Source organism: Aegilops tauschii, chromosome 5, assembly GCF_002575655.3.
Source record: "Aegilops tauschii subsp. strangulata cultivar AL8/78 chromosome 5, Aet v6.0, whole genome shotgun sequence".
NCBI lineage: Eukaryota > Viridiplantae > Streptophyta > Magnoliopsida > Poales > Poaceae > Aegilops > Aegilops tauschii.
Window position 1 is genome coordinate 333000168 of NC_053039.3, and position 23724 is coordinate 333023891.

Sequence of the window (23724 nt, forward strand, 5' to 3'; positions counted from 1 at the left end):
GAAGATGATGAAGTCCTTCCTCAGATCGAGCACAATATGGTATCATCGCCTGTTCTCACGAACAGCGAACTCATCAGCATTGGTCATCCTTTGACGCCAATCGCTCAGGATGACTCATGGGTTGATCACCCTCAAGAATCCCCCCGTGAAGAAGAAACACCAGTTACTCCCCCAACTCAAGTCACCACTCCGGTACTTGAAGATGAAGACTTTGTGGCCCAACTTACTCCATCTCCACAAGCGTCGCCAGCTTTCCGCAGGACCAAGGCCACAAGTCACTCTTTCGAGTGTTCCAGAAGGAGAAGAGTGCCAATCAGTATCACGCCAAGTATTTCCTGAAGCCTCTCCAACTGCGAACAACTCTGAGTCTGAAGCCAACACGGCTGAAGATATTCCGGCTGCATCAGCCGATGAACAAGAAGAGCAAAGAGATGAAGAAGAACATGTTGCTACACCCCTAACCAATCCAGAAGTTGTTCTCGAGGAGAACGTGTCCGACCCTCCAGCTACTCGAGTGGAGGTTGATAACATTGAGGTGGCCACCAACACTACCACTGAAGCCAATGACATTGTCATGGCTGACGATCATGTGGCGCCTAAAGTTAATGTGGTGCCTGAAGTGATTGCTCCTGAAGCCAATGCTGCACCTGATGCAAATCTGCAGCCTGAAGTAAATGCCACTGCTCCTGTACAGCCTCCAAGGCCACACACAATCGAGCAAGCATATGATCATGGTCAGCTCGTCACTGTTAGATGGCCCATTCTGGTTCCTCCGCCTGCTGCTGGTCCTCAATTTGACTACCATGTCCTGCACAGGCCTCAGGTCCAGAAGCCTAAGCCAAGGTTACCCAGGTTTCCAGGTACTGCCACTTCACCAGGGTCCTTCAATGCAAATGGCTTCATTGCGCACAACACTTTCTTTGATAGTGCCAAGAACCCCTACTCCAAGCCAAGAATATCATCTGATCGGTTCTGGAGCTATCAGCAGCGCAGTTACTATTCCTGTGTTCTCTATGATCAAGGTCGCATCTTCCCTCATATGCGTCTTGACTGTGAAGCCATTACTGGATTGCCATGCCTTGAAGAAGCCCTTGACTGCTTCCGTGATGCTGGATTGCTGAATTTTGTGACTGATAAGGAGCATTGGAATGAAGAGCTTCTGCTGCAATTCTATGCCACCCTCCACATTCGCGGTTACAACAGGGATCCGAAGACATGGGTCCTTGAGTGGATGACAGGAAACGTACACCATGAAGCTAAAGCTCTTGACATCATTGAGCTCACTGGTCTGCCCACTCCAGGTGAACTATATGAACCTGGTTGTCAGCTTCACCGCAATGCATTGGAGAGCATCTTTCAGAAGCCAGAGCCCAACATGAGCCAAATGCTGAGCATGATGAAGCCTCTGCCATGCGACGCTGAATACCCAAGAGAGTTCTTTGTTGAAGACCTAGAGTATCTGCCCCGCACTATCTATCATATCATCAGGCGAACTCTATGGCCTGTCAAAGGACATTCTTCTGCAGCGAAGCTTGAATGAGCGATGAAGACATTGGTCTTTTATATCTTCAATGGCATCAGCTTCAATGCTCAAGACTTTTTTATCAGGCAATTGGCTGCATCAGGCTCTGATCTCTTTGGACTGAAATTTTACGCTCCATGGTTTATGCGCCTTATCAAGCTTCATTCTGCTGTCAACTATCAGCCTTTTGCTCGCAACCATCTGATATTTTTGCCAAAGGTTGATATGTCAGTTGAAGCCATATACCCAGAGCCTGCCAAGGAGCCTGTTTGTCTTCACAATGCTGATCACCAAAGCTTCACACAGCCCATTGAAGGAGTCCAGGCCGTCACTCGTGTTTATCCTTTGGCTGGCAATACACGCTTACCTCACCGTGCTCAAACTGAAGCCACTGAGAGCACTATTGCTCAAAGGCCTCGGAAGCGATCTCGTGTTCTCAATGACCGAGAGCTTCTCGTTGCCCTGCATCAGAAACAGGATAAGCATCACTACTGGCTGAAGCGACAGATGCAAAGCCTCTTGGTGGACGTCAATCGCATTCGCAACCTAGCCACCAAGAATGCCTTTGTCACTCATGAAACCTGTCGGAGGTCCTGGAAGAGTTTGACATTGCTGAGTGCTGAAGCAGATCTTCAAGACGATGGCTTCACTGAAAGATTCAAGTTTGACTCCACTCCTCCAAGGAATGTTGTCTTGCGTCGAACTCCCTCTCTTGAAGACTCTGACTATTCCTCCTCAGCTGCAACGGTGAATGCCAGAGTCATAGATGACCAAGATGATGCTACCTCACCACCTCCTACTTCGGCGCGTATCGACACTGCACCAAGTTCTTCTGCACCGCCAAACCCCGACGCCGACCCTGCATCTTCTCCTACTCCTTCTGGGAATGAGTAGAGGCTCTATGTCTCAAACCTTTTTGGTCCTTACTGACAAAAGGGGGAGAAGCATATGAGTTGATAGTCTTCAAGTGGGTCCATATGGGCGGTTGCTTTATATTTTGCCTAGTGTTTGCAACTCTCGCTTTTGATACATTTGGATCTTTGAGTTGTAACACTTAAACTTGATGGTCGTCTGCTACTTTTTCTGCTATTCTGTGATGCGATGATAAATTCCGCATGTGCGATGATAAATCCCGCACGAAGTCATATTGCAGACGTCCATTTTTCATTATGCATGTCATTATCGTCGTTATATCTAATCATGCATGATGAATTATCTTCATAAGTTGAAAAGGATCTCCACAAGTACAACCTGCCATGTGCATTTGCATTCCAAAAGCAAATTACTTATATGCACATCTTCAGGGGGAGCCTGTTGCTACTTATGAAGACAACACCTTTAACCTTTACAATTTCACATACTTTTATCCCCGTTGAAAACTTCAACCAGTTTGTCATCAATCACCAAAAAGGGGGAGATTGTAAGTGCATCTAGTGCCACCCCTAGTTGGTTTTGGAGTATTGGCGACAAACCTAGTTGAGGGACTAATGTGTTTGTGAGAATTGCAGGATAACACAGGTAGTAGTCCCTCTTTGATTCGATTTACCTACCGGAGATGACCCCTAAAAATGTATGAAGACATTGAAGACAATGGTGGTATGTGAAGATATTCACATTGAAGACTATGACAAGAGAAGACATCACGTGAAGACTATGGAGCGCGAAGACTTAGTTGTTTGGTTGTTTCCTTTTCTTCTTTGTCGATTCATAGGAACCACCGTACTGTTAAGTGCCAGTGAACAAAGTCAGAGTGACTGAAGTGATGCTCAACCAAATCCTATGTCTTCGAGCGAAGACAATGAGAGCAAACCTTATCCAGAGTTGGATGAGTCAGCTTTACTTGTAGCCCAAGTCAAGCTGCCGCGTGTGTTTGAAATCTGATCGTTGGAACATGTGTCAGTTCCTTAGTGACCCAGGGTCATTTCGGACAAATCAGGTCGGGTTGCCTAGTGGCTATAACTAGCCCACCCCCTACACCATAAATTGGTGGCTGCTCAGAGTTAGTGCACGGCTTTTGTCGTTTGAGAGCAACCCACCTCCGAAGCTTTTGAGAGAGAGAAATCCTTGCGAGGACAAAGCCCAAACACCCAGAGCCAAAGAGTGTTAGGCATCACTGAAATCTTTCTGTCCGCGTGACCTAAAGACTTGTTACACTTGAGGACTGTGAATCCTCCAGCCGGTTAGGCGTCGCGTTCTGAGCATCCAAGAGTCATTGTTGATCGCCAGTGAACGAAGTTTGTGAAGGTTTGGAAGTCTACCTTGAAGACTTACCAGAGTGATTGGGCGAGGACTGGGTGTCCTTAGCTCAAGGGGAATAAGGTGAAGACGTGGTCTTCTGAGTTGAATCTGAGCCTCCCTAACCAGACGTACAGTTGTCACAGCAACTGGAACTGGTCCAACAAATCATGTGTCCTCACCAAGTGACTGGTTCTATCCTCTCCCTCTCTTTACTTACAGTTTGTCTTCGTGAAGTCATTGCCTGCTTGCACTACCTGTTTGACTTCACTGTGTGACCACTATCATTGTTTGGCTTCATACTATCTTCCATCCTGATCTTTACTACCTAGTTGCTATTAGTCTTCGTGCTTTCACTTCATTGCATACTTGACTATGGCTTGCTTAGTGTAGTCTACCTTCCGCTGCATATTAATAGGTTCATTTCTATTGTTTGTCTTCGAAACTTTCATGTTTTGAAGACTTTCATAAAAATCGCCTATTCACCCCCCTCTAGTCGATAACTAGCACTTTCAATTGGTATCAGAGGAAGGTACTCCCTTGTTCTGTGTGATTCGGTTTAACCACCTGGAGTTTTAGCTATGTCAACTGCAGGGATAATGAAAGTCTCCACAGCTTGCCCCGTCTTCGATGGAACTGAATATCCCTACTAGAAGAATAAGACGCGCATGCATCTTGAAGCCATTGATGTCGACCTCTGGTATGTCGTCAAGAATGGTGTCCCCAAGACTGGTGAAGGTGTCACCCCTGCTGATGTTAAGAAGTTCATTCAACTGGATTCTACTGCCAAGAACATCATCTGTAGTCATCTAACCAAAGGACAGTATGGCCGTGTGAGTGCTCTGGAAACGTCGAAGCTAGTCTGGGACTGGCTCTCCAAGGTCAACGAAGGCGTCTCAACCCAGAGAGATCAAAGGATTAGTGTTCTTCGCAACCTCTTCAACCGCTTCATGAGAAACGACAATGAGAATGTCCAGCTCATGTTTGATCGCCTCACTGACGTCACAAATGAGCTTCGTGCTCTCGGCGCCACTGAGATCACCAAGCTTGAAATCGTCAAGACACTGCTGAGATCACTTGACAGCTCGTTCGACACCCTTGCCCTGATGATACAAGAACGCCCTGACTTCAAGACACTCGATCCGCCTGACATAGTTGAGAGGCTCAACACACATGAGTTCCAGCTATCTGAGAAAAGAGATATCTATGGTCCCAACTATGGCCGAACTCGTGCTTTGAAGGTAAAAGCTGTTTCCTCATCTGAAGAAGAATCTGACTGTAGTTCTGGTGATCCTGAAGACATTGGAAAGGAGCTTGCTATGCTTGTGAAGAAGTTCCAGAAGTTCACTAAGAAGAAGGGCTTCAGAAAGTCTTCACGATCCAGCAAAAGAAATGATGAAGCTTCCACTCATGACTACAAGAAGAGAACATGTCACAAGTGCAAGAAACCTGGACACTGCATCTCTGATTGTCCATAGTGGGACAATGAGAAGAAGAAGAAGAAGAGCAAGAAATATGATTCTGATGACAAGAAGAAGAAGAAATCCTCAAAGTTTTCTTCCAAATCTTCGTCCAAGTCTTCATCACACAAGAAGAGCTCATCTGGCAAGGCTCGTGCTTTTGTTGGCAAGGAGATGGATTCAGAGGAGGAGTCTGCTTCTGAGGAGGCGGAGGTGGAGTCTGAGGAGGAGTCCGACCCTGGCGTTGCAAGTCTGGCTCTAGCTACAGCCTACGTTGCCAAGTCCATCTTCAACACTGAAGACAATGGCCCCGTCACCAACGCCGATGCTAATGACAAGGACGACTCAGCTCCCACCTACTACTTCATGGCACGAGGTGCCAAGGTAAAATCACGCGATGCTTACTTTCAAACATCAAGTGAAGATGACTCTGATTGTGAATCCAAACCCAGCTACAAAACACTTGCTAAAATTGCAACTGAACAACAGAAAGCTATGGAACATACTCAAAAACTGTTAGACAAAAGCGATGACCTGTTGGACTTGGAAATGACCCGTTCTCAGTCCTTAATTGAAGACATAAAAAATCTTCATGTTAGGTACCAGGAACTTGAAAGTCGTCATGAAACGCTCTCAACCACTCATGAAAAGCTTTCCTATGATTATCTTCAAAGGAAGTAAGAGCTTGAGAAATTGAGAGCGGCTCATGAAGATCTTCAAAAAGAGAATGAGTCACTTCGCGCTCAATAGATCAGTCCCGCTCGGGAAGGATTTGAACCACCATGTCTAAAATGTCTTGAGCGTGATAATGCTGCTTCTGTTGCTGAATGTTCTACTGCTGCTACTGTTGCAATATCTTCAACTGTTGATGTGGTAACTAACCCCTCTGCTGAGGTTGCCACCACTATTGTTGATGAAAATGCTAGGTTGAAGACATTGCTTGAAACAGGGATGTACAAAAGTCTCAAAGGGCATCAGACACTGTGCGATGTCCTCAAAAAGCAGATTCTAAACCGAAACCCTAGGAAAGAGGGTGTTGGGTTCGAGAGGAATATGAATGTTGATGGCTCCTACTGGAAGCCTGAGCACTATCCCAAAACCACATGGGTTGCTGCAAAGGGACCTTCAGTGGATCCATCCACCTTAGCCGGCTTCACTTGTGCTAACCCTATTATCATTGATGAATCCTTTGATGCAAACTATAAAGTGTTTAAGAATCAGAATGGTGAAGTGTTTGCCAGGTATATTGGTACTAACTGCAGGAATGGGCCACCTATGAAGAAGATCTGGGTTCCCAAAAGTTGTCTTGAGAATCTTCCTGTGAATGTCATCATGACACCGCCTAGGAATAAGACAAATCCCAGACCAAAGGCTTCATATGGTCCAAAGGCTTCATACAGACAGAGGACTCACCTGAGTCACCCTAACGCCAATGTTTTGCAGGGAAATCATACTCAGACTTATGAATATGAGCGTGTTTCTTCAAACTGCTATGTTCATAAAACTAATAACTTTTCTGCTTATTCATATGAGTACTATCCACCTCCTGCAAGGCTATTTGCTAGGGCTTCAAGGCCGAAGTTCTCAAATGCTGCACTTAGACTCATTGCTTCTAAGCCACCCCTGATGATGTGGGTGGTTAAGAAGAATTAACTTTCTTTTGCAGGGAAAGGTCTCCAGCCGGAAATCAAAGGCGTCTGATGCTAATGCTGGGGACCTAAAACATCTTGTAGGGCGCAAGATCAAATGCCCAAATGGTCTTACTATGTATTTTGTTCCTGAATCGCTTGCCAATCATCCTATCAGTCCTAATCTTGATCTGAGCTTTGATAATCCTCTTGTCCGTCAAATGTTTATGCTTCACAATACTCTTGGTGAAGCCTATCCCCTAACTGTACTGTAGGGTATGACACCTCATGCTTCAGAATGGATTATGGACAGCAGATGTACTAATCATATGACTGGTGATCGAAGTCTTCTCATGGACTCAACCTTACGTCCATCTGACAAGAGTCACATCACATTTGCTAACACTGGTAAAAGCAAGGTATTGGGTCTAGGTAGAGTTGCAATCTGAAAGGATCAACACATGGCTAAAGTGATGCTAGTGGAATCCCTTGGTTTCAACTTAATGTCTGTCTCAATGCTTTGCGACTTGAACATGATTGTGATATTTGGAAAATATCGTTGCCTTGTACTAATGGAATCTGACAAATCTCTAGTCTTTGAAGGGTATCGGAAAGATGATCTGTACATGGTAGATTTCTCAGCAGGACCACAACTTGCCGTATGTCTTCTAGCAAAAGCTTCAGAGTGCTGGCTTTGGCATCGAAGGCTAGGGCATGCTGGCATGAGGAACTTGCACACTCTTGCAAAGAAGAAGCATGTCCTAGGCATTGAGGGCGTCGTTCAAGAAGGATCACTTGTGCAGTGCCTGTGAAGCTGGAAAGATGACTAGGGCCAAGCATCCCTCGAAGACAATCATGACGACATCTCAAACCCTTCGAGCTGCTACACATGGACTTATTTGGCCCTACTCACTACTACTGCTTGTCTCTATGGCTTCCTCATTGTTGATGATTATTCAAGATATACGTGGGTGCACATAATTCTCTACAAGACTGAAGTGCAGGATGTCTTCAGACGCTTCGCCAACCGTGCCATGAACAACTATGGTGTCAAGATCAAGCATATCAAAAGTGACAACGGCACAGAGTTCAAGAACACCGGCCTCGACCTTTACCTGGATACATTAGGCATCACTCATGAGTTCTTAGCTCCGTACACACCTCAGCAGAATGGCATCGTGGAGCGCAAGAACAGAACACTCATTGAGATGGCTCGGACGATGCTCGATGAATACAAGACTCCAAGAAAGTTCTGGCCTGAAGCCATTGATACTGCATGCCATGTCATCAACCGTGTTTATCTTCACAAGCTTCTGAAGAAGACATCCTATGAGCTCCTAACTGGTAAAAAGCCAAATGTGAGTTAGTTCAGAGTATTTGGTGCTAGGTGCTTGATCAAGGATCGACATCACACTTCAAATTGTCACAGCAACTGGAACTGGTCTTCTGAGTTGAATCTCAGCCTCCCTAACCAGACGTACAGTTGTCACAGCAACTGGAACTGGTCCAACAAATCCTGTGTCCTCACCAAGTGATCGACTGGTTCTATCCTCTCCCTCTCTTTACTTACAGTTTGTCTTCGTGAAGTCATTGCCTACTTGCACTACGTGTTTGACTTCACTGTTGTAGGATGTGGGGTTCCGGCAAACCCTTAAGGTTCGAACACTTGGTGCGCGCGAAGCCTTTCCCTCCTACCGATCTACGCCCTAGCTCGCTGAGATCTCGCGGACGAACTCGACGAACTCGCAACACAGAAAGCCACGAGATTTATACTGGTTCGGGCCACCGTTGTGGTGTAATACCCTACTCCAGTGTGGTGGTGGTTGATTGCCTCTCGGTCTGATGATGAACAGTACAAGGGAAGAACAGCCTCGTGAGGTTGAGGTGTTCTTGTGGCTAGGCTCTCGATCGGATTGGATCAAGCTAAGATGAGATCCCCCACTATGGTGGCTAGCTCTACTTATATAGGCCCTGGTCCTCCTCCCAAATATCGAGCGGGAAGGGAGCCAACAACGGCGGGCAAATTTGAAGGGGGGCAGCTAGTACAAGCTATCCTGACAAAAGCAGTCTTCGCCTGCGAAAAGCTCTAGTGGTGACGCTGCCTTGGGCTCCACAATGACCTCCGTCTTGCCGTCCTCCTGGTCTCGGTCTAGTTGCACCAATATAGCAACCTTTGCCTGATGCCTCGGTACTCTTCGCCTGCGCTGGCCTCCTTAGCACCAAAGAGGAAATAAGGATGCTGTGCGCGCTGCCGCCCGCCTGGCGCCCGCCTGGTGTCGTTCGTCATGGCTCACGTCACGAAAGCCTCGTGAGGTTTTGCCCCGCCTTGATATCTCCGCTCCTCGTGAGCCTGCCTGGCTAGGCCGCTCCAGAGGAGGTCTTGCATCGTCCACCTCACGAGGCTTGGACCCTCGCGAGGGTCTTGGATGCCTTGTCGATGAAGATGGGCCGTACGGCCTGCTAGCTTAGCCACGCTGTGGGCCGCAGGCGGGCAAGTCTGGGGACCCCCATTCCCAGAACGCCGACAGTAGCCCCCGGCCCAAGGTGCGCTCGGGCTTGGCTTCACGGCGAAGCCAAGGGTCAAGTTCGGAGCACCGCGGGCCCCAAAAGCCTGCGGCCTCGGTTGTTGCGTGGCGGTTGATTGGACGTGGGTGTCTCCGCTTCCCCATGCTGCCTTTGAACCCGCCTAGCTATGCGGCCTCCGCGGCCTACATAGTTATTCCTCCGTTGTCTGCGCCTTGCTTCCCCAATCTCCTTGCTTCCTCGAGACTCTGTTTCCCTTCTCCAATCTGACTTGCGCTCCGCCTGCTCCATCGCCATGGCACCGAAACAAGCTGAAAAGGGGAAGATACCTCTATCTCTGCCTGCCGCGCCTTCGTCCTTTGCGCCGGCGCTCGGCCGGTCTCGGGTGCTCAACGACGAGGCCATGGACAAGGTGCGCCCGATGCTTGCTTCCAGCTTCAACGAGTGGGGGGAGACGGTGGCCTCGCCTGCGTCTCACACTCGCACGGCTCAGGCGGCCACCGAAGTCCCAATCTTCATAGATGCCCTCTGAGCTGGCCTGATTCCTCCCTTCTCCGCCTTCTTCAACGCGGTGCTTGAGCATTATCAAATCCACATGCTGCATCTCGACCCTTAGTCTGTGACTCGCCGTCTTCGCCTTCGTGTGCGAAGCCATGGCTGGCATAGCTCCTTCTATGGCCCTCCTTCGCCATTTCTTCTCACTGCATCTGATCGACCCCCAACAAAGCTCGGGATGCGTGAGCTTCCATGCCGTGGCTGCGACGGCAGGCGAGGGGATTGACTTCGAGCTTCCTCCACCCACGAGTGAATTCCGGACACGATGGGTGTTCGTTGATGCCGGCGTGCTCAGTCCTCTGCTTCAGGCTCCGTCGGGGCCCGCTGTTCCTAACTCCGGCTGGAGCCATCAGCGGCTCACGAGCCCTGGCCTTGCCCACGTCTAGCTCAGGTTGAGGTTGCTGAAGGATCACGGCGTGACCGCACCGATGGTGGTGAAGGAATTCGTCAAGCGCCGGGTTGCTCCGCTTCAGCGCCATTCTCGCCCAATGTGGACCTTGCTCCACAGCCAGGACCACATGAGGTTTCAAGAGTTTGGGCTCCTTCTCGGGATGCGGCAGATAGTTCTCAGGGTCCTGACGGGTGTCCCTTTGCCAGCCGAACTGCCTGGGAAGAATTGCTTATTGTACCGCTGCAAGAACAAGGATGAATTTGCAGAGAACATGCCTCCTTTTGACGAGTGGGGGCCACGGCCGATCGGTCTGGAGGGACCTCGTGAGAACCCCGTCGTTGTGGTTCCCTTCCTAGCCCCTGGTGCTGAGCTCCCGCCAAGCGACGGTGCAGGTGGGCGAGCTCTGGCGGAGGCCGGTGGCTCGAGTGCTGAGGAGCAAGTGCCGAGTGGGGATCCTGGAGCATCGTCCTCAGGAGCCTACCACCCCCCTCCTGAGGCGTCGGTTGCTGAGGAGACGCAGCATGCGACTCTGAGGCCAAGGCTCCAGGAGCCTCGGGAGGTCGTGGTGAAATGGTGCCCGGCTGTTTGCCGCAACCGGGCACCCCTGAAGATATCCTTCCGAGCTCTTCTTCGGCCCCGCTGCGCACCGGCCGTCACGGCCAGCGTTTCGGTCGTCTTTGTGTGGACTTCGAGGAGCTCCACAAGAGGAAAGGGTCCCCCAGCGGCAGCAACATCTTTGGACCACTGAAGCGGAGGAAGTACATCGTCGTTGACGTGTAAGTATCGTACCACTGTGGCTCCTTGTGTGCTGTTTTTCATCTCCCGACGTCAGTTCTTCAGGGCTCCTTCCATCGAGGCGGCTGCGCCTCCTGAGAAACGGCCTCCTCCTTCCTTGACTCCCCCATCGGCCTTAAGCGTTCCTGGTCTGCTTACCGCCCCTGGAGCAGGGTCGGTTGGGGGAGTATCTCCGCCTTCGCGGCGCGCTGAGCCCGCGGCTTTGTCACTCCTCCCCCACGGTCTGGCATGGAGCCTGGTGGGCATGCCCAGGACCCCACCTTTGCTCATAGACAGCAGCTGGTTGGCTTCGATCTTCGGCTCCTCTTCATGTAGCATGCCCCGATCAGCTCGGGCTTCTCGCGAGGACTGGCTGACGTCGGGTGCAGCGTCAGCCCCCAGCCCCCTGCCGGGAGGTGGCGCGCTACTTGGCGCCCCGCCCGCTGCCCCGGAGGTGGAGGACGAGGTGGGCCGAGTGTTCGAGCTCGAGAGCGGGCGGAGCGTAGTTCGTCACGAGCTCTTCTAGGAGGCGATGGGCGCGATGAGTCGACTGGGTGAAGAGCTCGCTGGCGTTGACTCGCGCCTTGAGGCTGAAGGTCTCCGGCTGATGGAGGAGCAGCGCAAGCTGAAGGTGGCCATCAACCTCGGCCGCTATCAGCGCGATCTTGAGAATGCGAAGGCCGAGGCGTCCCTCAAGATTGCGCATGAAGCCCACTCGCGAGCCTTGGAAGAGGATCGCGAGGCTGACTATCGTCGCGAGGCTGCGGAGAAGCGCGCGTGGGAGCTCCAGGCCTGGAGCGCGTCCCTTGAGCAGCAGGTGGAGGCGCGCAGGGCCGCTCTTGCATCGCCGAGGGGGACGCCCGCGGAGGATGAGGAGGTCCGGAAGCACGGCGAGGCGCTAGCCCTGGAAGCCGTGGGGCGCAGCCTCGAGCTCAAGCGACTGGAGACGAGGGAGCGTCAAGTTGCTCAAGCAGAAGATGCCGTCGGGGCTCGCGAGGCCAGAGTCGAGGAGGAGGTCAATCGCTGGGTGGCCGAGGTTCACGCAGACCTGGACGGTAGGTACGACCTGAAGCTGAAGCTCGCGGGTACGGAGGATGCGGGCAGGGCCGCTGCCCTCAGGCCTAGGTTGGATGAGGCTGAAAGGCGCGCGGAAGCCATGACCGCCGCCCTGGTTACGGCGCAGGCGGACTTGGCCTCCGCCCGCACCGAGCTGTGTTCCCTTCAGGGGCGGGTTGATGACGTTGAGGCCGTCGCACGGCAAAACACGGAGGAAGTGCTCCAACGACGAACGCTGGAGTGCGAGCATGCCCCTATGCTTCAAGATCTCCGGAACAGGGCCAATATCACCCTGGGCCATATTTGCGACGTGGAGGCACCGGCCCCTCACTCGAATGATTATGCCAGCCATCTGACCTTCTTCACCGAGGTGGTGACGCGTCTGGAGGCCCGATCTGCAAGAGCTCGCCAGCTTGTGGAGGAAAGGGGTCGTGGCCTGCTTGAGCGCGCTTTCTCCCGTGTCTTCAGCCACCTCCTGAATGCCGACCCCAACTTTGATTTCGACGCCGCTATCGCCCCTGTACCCACGGCTGTCCGGGGCGACCTAGCACGTTGGGTTGAGGACAATGTGGACGCGTTGGTCAGGGCCTTCACTTCGGAGGATGACGCGGTGGTGGTCATCGCAGACGAAGGCAACGTGGTTGACGACGGCGACGGGGGCGTCGCCGATGGCGGCGACGATGCCGATGAAGACGACGACGACGCGAGTGATGAATCCGCGGGTGATGCAGCGAGCGACATTTCTGGCTGATCCCTTGTTCTCCTATCATTTCACCCTACGCACAAACTCGGGCGTGGCCCTTGGGAAACTTGCAAGAGCATTTTGAGAGGGGGAGCCCCTCATGTAAGCAAACTGCAGTTTTTACTCTCCTATGCAATGCGAGTTTGTGTCCTCGTGAGCTCATGAATCCGGGTGCGAGTTCTCTATCGTAGTTTACCTTAGTCAGTGCCAGCTTTGAGGTGGGTCGTGACGCGTCGAGTTTCTGAGAACCCTGCGGAGCTCGTCGCCCCGTCAGAAGGGGCCCCACTAGAGGTGAGCACCAGTTGTAGTGCTAGCGCGCGCTTGGCGTGCGCGTGCTCCGTGCAGTCCCGCTCGCGAGGAGCTCGTGAGGGGAAGGCAACGGACATGAGTCTCGGACAAAACGAGATCCAGAAGGCAAGAAATTGCTTTGAACAAGAAAAGGCTCCCCCCCGCGCGTGTTAATAAAAATTCAACTTCAACTCAAATCCAGATACAGAAAGCAAAGCTACTTCAACTCAAATCCAGATCCGGAAAGCAAAGCTACTTCAACTCAAATCCAGATCCGGAAAGCAAAGCTATTGAGAAAGAGATCCAAAGCAAAAGGCCACGTCCGGCACCTAGTCTAGTATTCTGGTCTTCAAGTCTTCTCACCAGCACGGAGCTAAGTGCTGCCACTAGGCGTGGGAGGGAGCCCCAGGGCCTGAGGCCGGCACCCCTGAGACTCCGGGGCATGTACAGCCCCAACTCATTATTACGTGAGAGTGTCACGGGCGGCGAGCTTCACAGGCACTGGGCCTTCTTCACAGGTACCGGCCTTGCTTCATATCGCCAGACGAGGGCCCCGCCTTGCGCCACCCTCGACCTTCTCTGAGCCGACCGGTCACCAGGACGACACAAAGGAGGGAAAGAGGACGCCAGCGGTTCCCTCGGCGACCACAGGTGCTCTGCCGGGGGATGGGTTGTCGAGGCCTCCCCGACAGAGGGCCTACCCCCGGGTGTCACCAGGCGTCGCGCGCCGCGGGGAGGGGCCTTGCTCCTGGCTCCCTCCCGGCGGCCCCCAGCGTGTCTTCCTTGTTGGAACGGGTGCCGCCCTGCCAGGGTCGTCGATCGATGCTGCAACCTGATTCATCTGCAGCCCATGGTTAGCATAAGCCTGTTCCCGAGAGATTAGCGGTACCCTGTAGTTGCCGTTACCGGCGCGATCGTTGTGGTTCTCCGTTGGTTCTTGGAAGGCTTCGGCTCCTAGCGCCCCCTCTCCCCAATCTTCTCCAATGAATGAGCCAAGGTCGTCCTCTGGTGCGTACCCTTGATCCATCATGCGGGGCACGTAGGCTTCCGGGGCCGTCACCCCGAATACCTCGCCATGGTGCCCCACGCTCCATGTTGCTTGGCCCAAGGTGGCGTCCTGAGGATGGTAGCATGGCATCCGGCTGGGACCATGAAGTGCGACGCTTGCGTTCGTGCTTGTTGCGGGCGGCATGGGGGAGTCGGAGCCCCCTACGCCACTGGCCGTGCTGATGTTGATGAAGCCCCCGGGCGTAGTTGATGGCACACGGATGTGGTGAGGTTCACCGCGCGGCCCTGCAGTGGCCTCAGGAGGAAGTCGATAGCAGAAGGGTGGTGCTCCCGACGCCGCTGCATCCAGGAGCTCGGAAACACGCTCCAGCAGCGTATCCCGGCCGCTCTCCATCAGCCTGCATCGCAGCAGCTCCCTTGCCACCGTGAGTGCCGCCCGCATGTTTGCTTGCTCCCGCCATGAGTGCGGCGCCATTGCTGCGGCATGACTCGCCACTCTTGCCGCGGCTCGTACTTGCCGCGGGGTGAGGGTGGATGACGCCTGGCCGCGCTGTCCGTGCCCGGCGAAGTTTGGCAGCACTCGCGCCGCCTGGAGTGCGGTGTCGAGATCTTCATGGGCAGGCGGCGCTGTCCGGGCTGGCCAGGCTGCCCAGCGATCGGAGCCGGCCCTTGAGTCGCTGGACATCGTGGTTGTGGAGCGTCAGCGAGCTGGTTGGTGGAGAAGAAGCTCCGGCGCACCCCTACCTGGCGTGCCAAATGTCGGATGTGGGGTTCCGGCAAACCCTTAAGGTTCGAACACTTGGGTGCGCGCGAAGCCTTTCCCTCCTACCGATCTACGCCCTAGCTCGCTGAGATCTCACGGACGAACTCGACGAACTCGCAACACAGAAAGACACGAGATTTATAGTGGTTCGGGCCACCGTTGTGGTGTAATACCCTACTCCAGTGTGGTGGTGGTGGATTGCCTCTCGGGCTGATGATGAACAGTACAAGGGAAGAACAGCCTCCCGAGGTTGAGGTGTTCTTGTGGCTAGGCTCTCGATCGGATTGGATCAAGCTAAGATGAGATCCCCCACTATGGTGGCTAGCTCTACTTATATAGGCCCTGGTCCTCCTCCCAAATATTGAGCCGGAAGGGAGCCAACAATGGCGGGCAAATTTGAAGGGGGACAGCTAGTACAAGCTATCCTGACAAAAGCGGTCTTCGCCTGCGAAAAGCTCTGGTGGTGACACTGCCTTGGGCTCCACGATGACCTCCGTCTTGCTGTCCTCCTGGTCTTGGTCTCGTTGCACCAATATAGCAATCTTTGCCTGATGCCTCGGTACTCTTCGCCTGCGTTGGCCTCCTTAGCACCAAAGAGGAAATAAGGACGCTGCGCGCGCTAGCGCCCGCCTGGTGCCGTTCGTCATGGCTCATGTCACGAAAGCCTCGTGAGGTTTTGCCCCGCCTTGATATCTCCGCTCCTTGTGAGCCTACCTGGCTAGGCCGCTCCAGAGGAGGTCTTGCATCGTCCGCCTCGCGAGGCTTGGACCCTCGCGAGGGTCTTGGATGCCTTGTCGATGAAGATGGGCCGTACGGCCTGCTAGCTTAGCCACGCTGTGGGCCGCAGGCGGGCAAGTCTGGGGACCCCCGTTCCCAGAACGCCGACAACTGTGTGAGCACTACCATTGTTTGGCTTCATACTATCTTCCATCCTGATCTTTACTACCTAGTTGCTATTAGTCTTCGTGCTTTCACTTCATTGCATACTTGACTATGGCTTGCTTAGTGTAGTCTACCTTCCGCTGCATATCAATAGGTTCATTTCTATTGTTTGTCTTCGAAACTTTCATGTTTTGAAGACTTTCATAAAAATCGCCTATTCACCCCCCCTCTAGTCGATAACTAGCACTTTCAACAACGCTACGTACGCTTCGACCAGGTGGGTCCCGACTGTCAGGCACTTCCTTCCCTGCGAAGATGTAGCTGGTGGGTCCCAGCAGTCAGGGGGGCGAATCGTCTTTTTTGCCCGGACGCACTTCCTTGCGTGCGAAGATGTAGCTGGTGGGTCCCAGCAGTTAGGGGGAAACGTTTTTTCCGCGAAATACGGTGGCCTGTCCGGTGGGTCCCCGCTGTCAGTTCGAGGAATAATTATTTTGCGCATAATAAGGAGGCACTTCCTTGCTGTAGCCGTGGACCCAGCTGTCAGCCTCTCCATGTACAGTACTCTTCCGATGGAAGTCGTTCCTTGACCACGTTGACCACGCCGCGCCGAGAGCACCAGGGCGGTGGATGACGACGAGGCCTAGGAAGGGGACGACGCGGAGCCGGGGAAGACGCGACAGTGGAAGCCCGCGCGGAGAGGAGTACGAGGGTTCACTGGTTCGGCTGCGGTGTGAGGCTGCCGTCGCTGCAAGGCCTGGCCAGCGGGGGGAATAGTAGGGGGCGGTGAGGCCTCCGCGGCAGCACAGCCGGCCACGGGAGGCAGGAGCATGCGGCACGACCGGCGCTGCTTTGGGCGGCTGGAGCAAGAAGACCAGAGGTTGAAGAAGCACTACGGCCGTTGGATTGACATCGTACGGTCACTGGAGCTAGAATCATTCATATTGAGTAAGTTGACAAAGCACTCCGTCCCCGTCAACTTAGTACGCCCACAAGTTAGCCTCCCACCAAGGTGGGTCCCAACTAGCAGGGGGAGTATTCATTTTTTTATGCGTAATAAGGAGGCACTTCCGGTGGGTCCGAGCTGACAGCGGGGGGAACGTTTTTTCGTGAAATACGGTGGCCCGTCCGGTGGGTCCCAGCAGTCAGGGGGGAAATGTTTTTTTTGCCAAATACGGTGGCCCGTCCGGTGGGTCCCTGCTGTCAGGTGGAGGAATAATTATTTTCCGCGTAATAAGGAGGCACTTCCTTGCGGCTGCCGTGGACCCAGCTGTCAGCCTCTCCACGACAGTTCTCTTCCGATGGAAGTCTTTCCTTGACCACGTTGACCACGCCGTGCCGAGAGCACTAGGGCAGTGGACGACGGTGAGGCCTAGGAAGGGGACGACGCGGAGCCGGGGAAGACGCGGCAGTGGATGCCCACGCGGAGAGGAGTACGAGGGTTCACTGGTTCGGCTGCGGTGTGAGGCTGCCATCGCCGCAGAATAACAGGGGGTGTGGGTGAGTAGAGGGATGCCCTGGCCAGCGGTGGGAGTAGTAGGGGGCGGTGAGGCCTGCACGGGAGGCGGGAGCAGGCGGTCCCGTCGGCGCTGGATTTGGCGGCTGGAGCAAGAAGATCAGAGGTTGAAGAAACACGACGGCCGTTGACATCCAACAGTTACGTCTGCTAGAATCGTTTGTTGACGTATATAATAACTAAAAAAATCTTGCATACGCGTCAACTTAATAGGCCCATATTCAGACCATTCCCTCTTTTTTTAATAATTTATATATAGCTCATTGCGACTTCTTATGCAATTTATTGCAGTCCGTTTTTTTGGTTGGCCAGGGCCAATTTTGCATATTTCTGTGGGTTCCAAACTTTGAAGATATATTTAAATTAGGTTAATGCCCAGTGAAATAGGAATATGAAAATGTGAAAAAATTCAGAAATTATAAAGTGATTGCCAATTTGTCATCTGTTTTTATATTTACAACCCATTTCATATTACTTTCAAGATTTGCAGGCGTCTTGAAAGAGTTGCAGCCCATCAAGCCGTAGAAAAATAAGTAGGCCTGGATTAGGTATTCTTCAGAAAAAATAAACTGGGCTCATTTTCACAAAGAAAAAATAGCTGGGCTGGTCACATGGTGAACATAAAATATAAACCTGGGCTAGACGGGCCACAGCCCAGTTCAAACCCTGCTCCGTCTCAACAATAAAAAAATACTGCTCGAGCTGCTACGTCCCAGGTGTCAGCCGATCTTGTGTTGTTCTCTTGTCTATTGACTATATACGCTCACAATGTCGTGGGTCCCAGATGTCGGGAAAACACTAGGAGGAAGCATTTTATTTTTTCATACGCTGACATGGTGGGCCCTAATGTCATCCTCTCCACGTACTTCTGCCGATTCCTGTTGTTTGTTGACCATGTTGACAACGCGAGAGGGCAGCGCCGCGGCGAGCGCACCAAAGCGCGCGGAGGACGACGGCGAGGCCTTGGACGTCGGCGTTAACGATTTAGGAGACGGTGGGGCGGCGATGCGTGCGCTGAGGCGCAGCCAGCCGTGGGAGGCGGAAGCAGGCGGCCCCGCCGGCGCTGGTTTGGTTTTGGCGTCTGGAGGAAGACAGGACTGAAGAAACACGACAGACTGTAAAAGCAGCAGGAGTACTTAACAACCTTAACTGAAACTAGCAGGGGCACTTAACAACCATAGCTGAAAGCAGTATGAGTACTTATACAGGTTCAACCGTACAAAGCACGCCTCGAACAGTGCTACTTTGCCTACAGTTAACCAAGGGTGAGGCCGCCATGCCCCAAGACAAGGCCCAAGCGCCACCCCGCGCATCCACAACCTTCTGAAAGCGGCTTCATCTCGCAATGTGGTCAATAAACAGGACATTCGCTTTAGATCCATGGAAAAGCAGGAACATAATCTTCTGTCCTATTCTCCAAGATGGACGGGCCTTCATTATTTGAGACCACCCATGAATAAGTATGTTTTCACCTCCAAGGGGAATGGAGTAGGTCGACATAAACATCATGTTGTGACCAAGCGCAAGTCTGACCCGACCATGGTCAGGCATCTGTATAGGAACAATAGAACTGGGCAGTTTCTGTTTCAAGAAGATCACAGCTGTAAAACTGTGTATAAGCAATAGTTTATGAACAACATATATAACAGAAATTAGCTCGTACCATAAGTTTCTCGACACAGTTGGACCTGTTCAACGAGTGCAGAAGTGGCACACATATCCCACGTGGCCTTCCACCATTGAAACGCCTCACAAGGACCTCAAGACGATCAATAAAGTGTAGGAACTTGTGGATGTCGTCCCAGTCAACTTCAGTGCCATCAGTAACAGCCGAGCTGTTACAGAATAACAAACGAGCAGCCTGCTTAACTCTAAAAAAACCTACACATGCCACCAATTATAAGAAAATATTAGTTAGAAGTAGCATCTTCGTGAGAGATTCGTTGCTACTTCTAAAGTTAAATTGTGATCAGTTAGACAGAATAGGTGGATTAAGAAGTAATCGAGGCAACAAGCAAGAACCAGATACAAAACTAACATGGATGAACAATTGGAACGACGTCGGGGTGGAAGATCGCAGTGAAGATGAGACCAGGTTCTGCTATTTCCATCAACATTCGTGCGCCAACTTTCAGTCCGTAACACTTGAGAAAGTTTATCCAAGTTCGGCCATAAAAAAACAGCGATCTTCTTGGTTCATGAACCCAACTCGAAACTTATATCCATGGCTTGTCTTCACTGTTACCATTAAACTGGTGTATTCAGTTATGGCAAGGCTGAGCATCTTGAGTACATGTGTTCTGGCAGAGCAAGGAATGCACTGCAGGAAAAATAATATGAGAACACAATGTATTCCCTATATCCAAATCTAGAAATACTTTCCTCCTTCATGTCAGTGTTGACCATGGTACTAGTACCTTTTATCCAAATATAGCAATCCAAATTTCCAAATTAGTCGACATCATGTTCAAAAAACCCCACCCTCCCGAATAGAAAAGAGGATTCTAGGAACATACTGTCCGCGTTTTAAAATCTTGTGTTAGGATGAGAAGGAACAAGTGTGGCGTCTCGCCGAGGGTGCAGAAACCTGTAGGGTCCTCGCACTTTGGGCAGTGCAAATGAAACACACTAGATTCAGTAGGAAGAAAAATGCATCAACGGCGGCGGCTGCCATCCTAGGAGTACCCGCGACCAAGGGACTTGGATTTATCGAGGATGGATGAAGAATTCGTACCAGGTTCTCCATGAGAAAACCCTATGCAATCGCCGAGCGGGGGTTTTCTCTGAACAAGCAGACAAGGGAGAAGGGATTCAGGCCGAGTGAAATATTGCTGCTTCGTCCGTCCAGCTTACTGCTAAAGCTGGAAAGGTGGGGTTTTTTGTGATTTGACGGCTCATTGGGCATTAATGCGGCGCTACGACCGGGGTGTGTCTACCGTGCAGTTGTGCACTCTAATTTGGTGCATATGGCATGTGGACCCCGTTGCCGGATGCCCCACATATCAGCGCAAGGAAGTAGAAAGACAGGAGTAACTAGTTATTACACATAAATATATTTTTGACAGAGAGATATTCCCTCTGTAAAGAAATATAAAGATCTTTTATATCACAACTTTATACATAAGAAAAATCAAGGGGAATATATATAACATATATAATTATAAAAAACAGAGTTTTTTAACACGGTATAGACGAGTTGGTGATGATGGTGTGCCTGTCATCCTGCAATATAGGCTGTCCGATTTATATCTGACGGATAGGAAGGAAACTATGGCAATTTTGCAAAAAGGTACCCACACACCTCTCCGCATTTGCAAATAAGGCCTTCCCTCATTCATCCTTTTCTCTCACAAGATAAAATACTCATACAAATGCATCTTAATGTTACGTGCAACGCACGGGCATTATGGGGGTTCAGCTGAGAAATACTCAGACAGGCTCCCGATTCTGGACTTTGGGGCATAGGCCGGTGGGCTTGCATGTTTGGGGGCCCATGTGTTCTACCTCAGCGCTTTTCATATTGCAAGCGGTCGGTACGACGCTGGTTTTAGATGCTGTCGCAAGGCGAATACACAAAATTGAATAAAGCACAGCAGTTGTTGGAACGAAATCAAACGACAGTTCTTAACCAGCAATCAGAGTTGCAATTCTATCAATGATACTGTCGTACTACTTATACACACAGGACACTTGTTTCACCATGCCAGAGTATTACATCAAAATCTCTCGGCGGATAGATCAGTTCGGCAGTACTGAAGAATTTCAAAGTTGATTTGGACCAGCTCTCGTTGCCGAGAAAGTTCGATTTTGACATCATCCCCTACCGCAAGATATGATTTAGATTTGAACCTTTACCATCCTTTAACATCAATCATCATGCGACCATCCTTTGTACTTACGGTATATTGAGCAGGTTCATTCACACCAAGGCTGCGCATGCTAAGAGAAACTTGGCCGCTGTCGCCCGGATTGTTGAACGACTCCCTCGTTGCTCTAGGAATTCTCTGTTTGCAAACAAGAAGACATACCCAAATAGTTAGATCAGCACAGTGAATCATGCGAGACAACATGGAAAAAAAGAACGAAACACTTGGGCGGCCAATGCTTACCAAGAAGGTGGACATGTCAGTTTTTGTAAGGACTTTGGTATATGAAGTGCGAACTGCAGCCCAGTCTGTTGCCGGTGCAACTGCTCGTTCGGTTGCCACTGCACGGGCCAGAGCAGATGCAAGTGCAAGTGTTGGTGCAGGTGCCGAAGCCACTGCTGCTGCCGGAGATGGTGCTCCTTGTAGAGCTGGTGCCGGTGTCGGAGCACGTGCCGATGTCGATGCCCGATCCTCTGGTAGATCAGCCTGATCCGCTGACGCGGTCGGTGCCCAATCCTCAGCTGGATCAGACTGAGCTACTGCCGCTATCAGTGCTAGAGCAACTGCGGGTGCTCGATCCGTTGCTGAAAGTGGTACCGATGTGCGAGACAGCGGCGATCGTGTGTGGTCTGCTATGATCAGCTTTCTAACTTGACTAGGCTTCGTGACCGTGATCCAGTTTTTTTCTTCATTTCTTTTAAACGCGAGAAGGACGAATTGTGGCATTTTTGTTAAACCAAACTGCAGTTCATCACGGGGATTCAGCTTGTACTCAGACAACAGACTGATCCAATTTTTTCCAGTAATATAAGTGATGGACAGTGCCTTCGTTACTGACATGACATAAGAAATGAAACCTGCAAAAATAGCCATTGTAGAGCAAACCAAACGGTTTATTCTGTGATGAATGTCACATGGCAAAACCTGCATAGTAAAATTGCAGGAAAAGAAAGAAAACATGACATTAAATCAATAAGATTTAGACAGTAAATCATAAGATTTACTTGATGTGACAGGAGTGAATCCTTACCAGGAAATCACTATGTTGAAGTACTAAACAGAAGATTGATCATCCAACTACGGGTGGCATGTAGGGGCCCCGCCTACTCCCACAAGCAGGACAGTCCAAAGGTCGTGACAAATCATATGGGCCGAACATCCATGGGACTGGAAATCCTGGTGGGTGCGATAAACCCTGCAATGCATACAGATATTGGAGTGTAACCATAATTGATAAACCGTCCTCACAAAAAAGATGATCTGGATACTTCAAAATATACAGACTGAATTGAGTGGACAGACATTAACATAGACCGTTCTCAGGACTGACCACACACCAAAAGCGCAGTACTAATAAACAATACAGGGTTCACAAACACAAATCAAGTACTGAACAATAGTACTTACTACAGACAAGCAAAGTTGCACTAATTAAACTCTACAGACTATTTCTTGCCACCGACCTACGGGATGAACCCCGCATAACTGACTAGGCCATGGACTTCGTGAGAGATGTCTACATGCACCATCACCATCTTGTCAACCTTGGAGAACCTAACAGAGTTGTCTTTCCACTCATAAACATGATCATGAAGACAGGCCGCATCAGATTTGTTGGGAAGCTTTACAAGAACCACACCCTTCATAATCGAAGGCACAACCAGGAAATTGTTGTGGTCAAGTACAGCCTCGAGAACACGCCTGACAACAATGCTACAGGAAAACACTAGTTCAGGACACGTGGCGAGAAGGACACAGCAGCTGGATAGTTTAGTAGTAGAACTCATCCTCAGGTCTTCCAGTTCACACGGCATGACTTAGAGAACTTCATCTCCACCGCGGACCTGGTTCTAATTCAAACAGAAACCACATTTTATTACTACCTCCGTTCAGAAATATAAGATGATTTTCGATATTATACTCCATATATGACTACATATACGCACAGAAATGAGTGAACAAAGACACTCGAACATGTCTTCAAAGGCATGAGAGCAGAGGGATTACTTGCAATATCCATAACACAAGTTACTGAGGCAAATATACCCTCTTCAAAGGTAACATTGATGTTCATAAAGTACTCCCTCCGTCCCAAAATTCTTGTCTTAGATTTGTCTAGATACGGATGTATCTAAGACAAGAAATTTGGGACAGAGGGAGTAGTTGAAAGTAATCTATAAGAAATCAGTGTCAACCTCTCGCATGTTTTGGTCAAAAGAGGAATTTAGAACCGTCATTTGGCACACAAAAATCACATGCAAGATCACCCAGAAAGTTGTACTACTAGTACTAGTACTGCGTGTTAGATGAAAAAACACGATCAAGATCGAGAAAAAGATCGTCAAGAAGAGATATTACCTAGACTTGCTTAATGAGGGATCCAGGAGAGGGGGGCTTGGACAGGGCGATGGCTTTGAGCTTGTCTACGGTAGTCTCGGCGGGGTGCTTGCGCTTCTTCGTACCATGAGCCTCGACGGTTTTAGCCAGAGCCATAGATATCACTTCGGCCGGTGCTCCA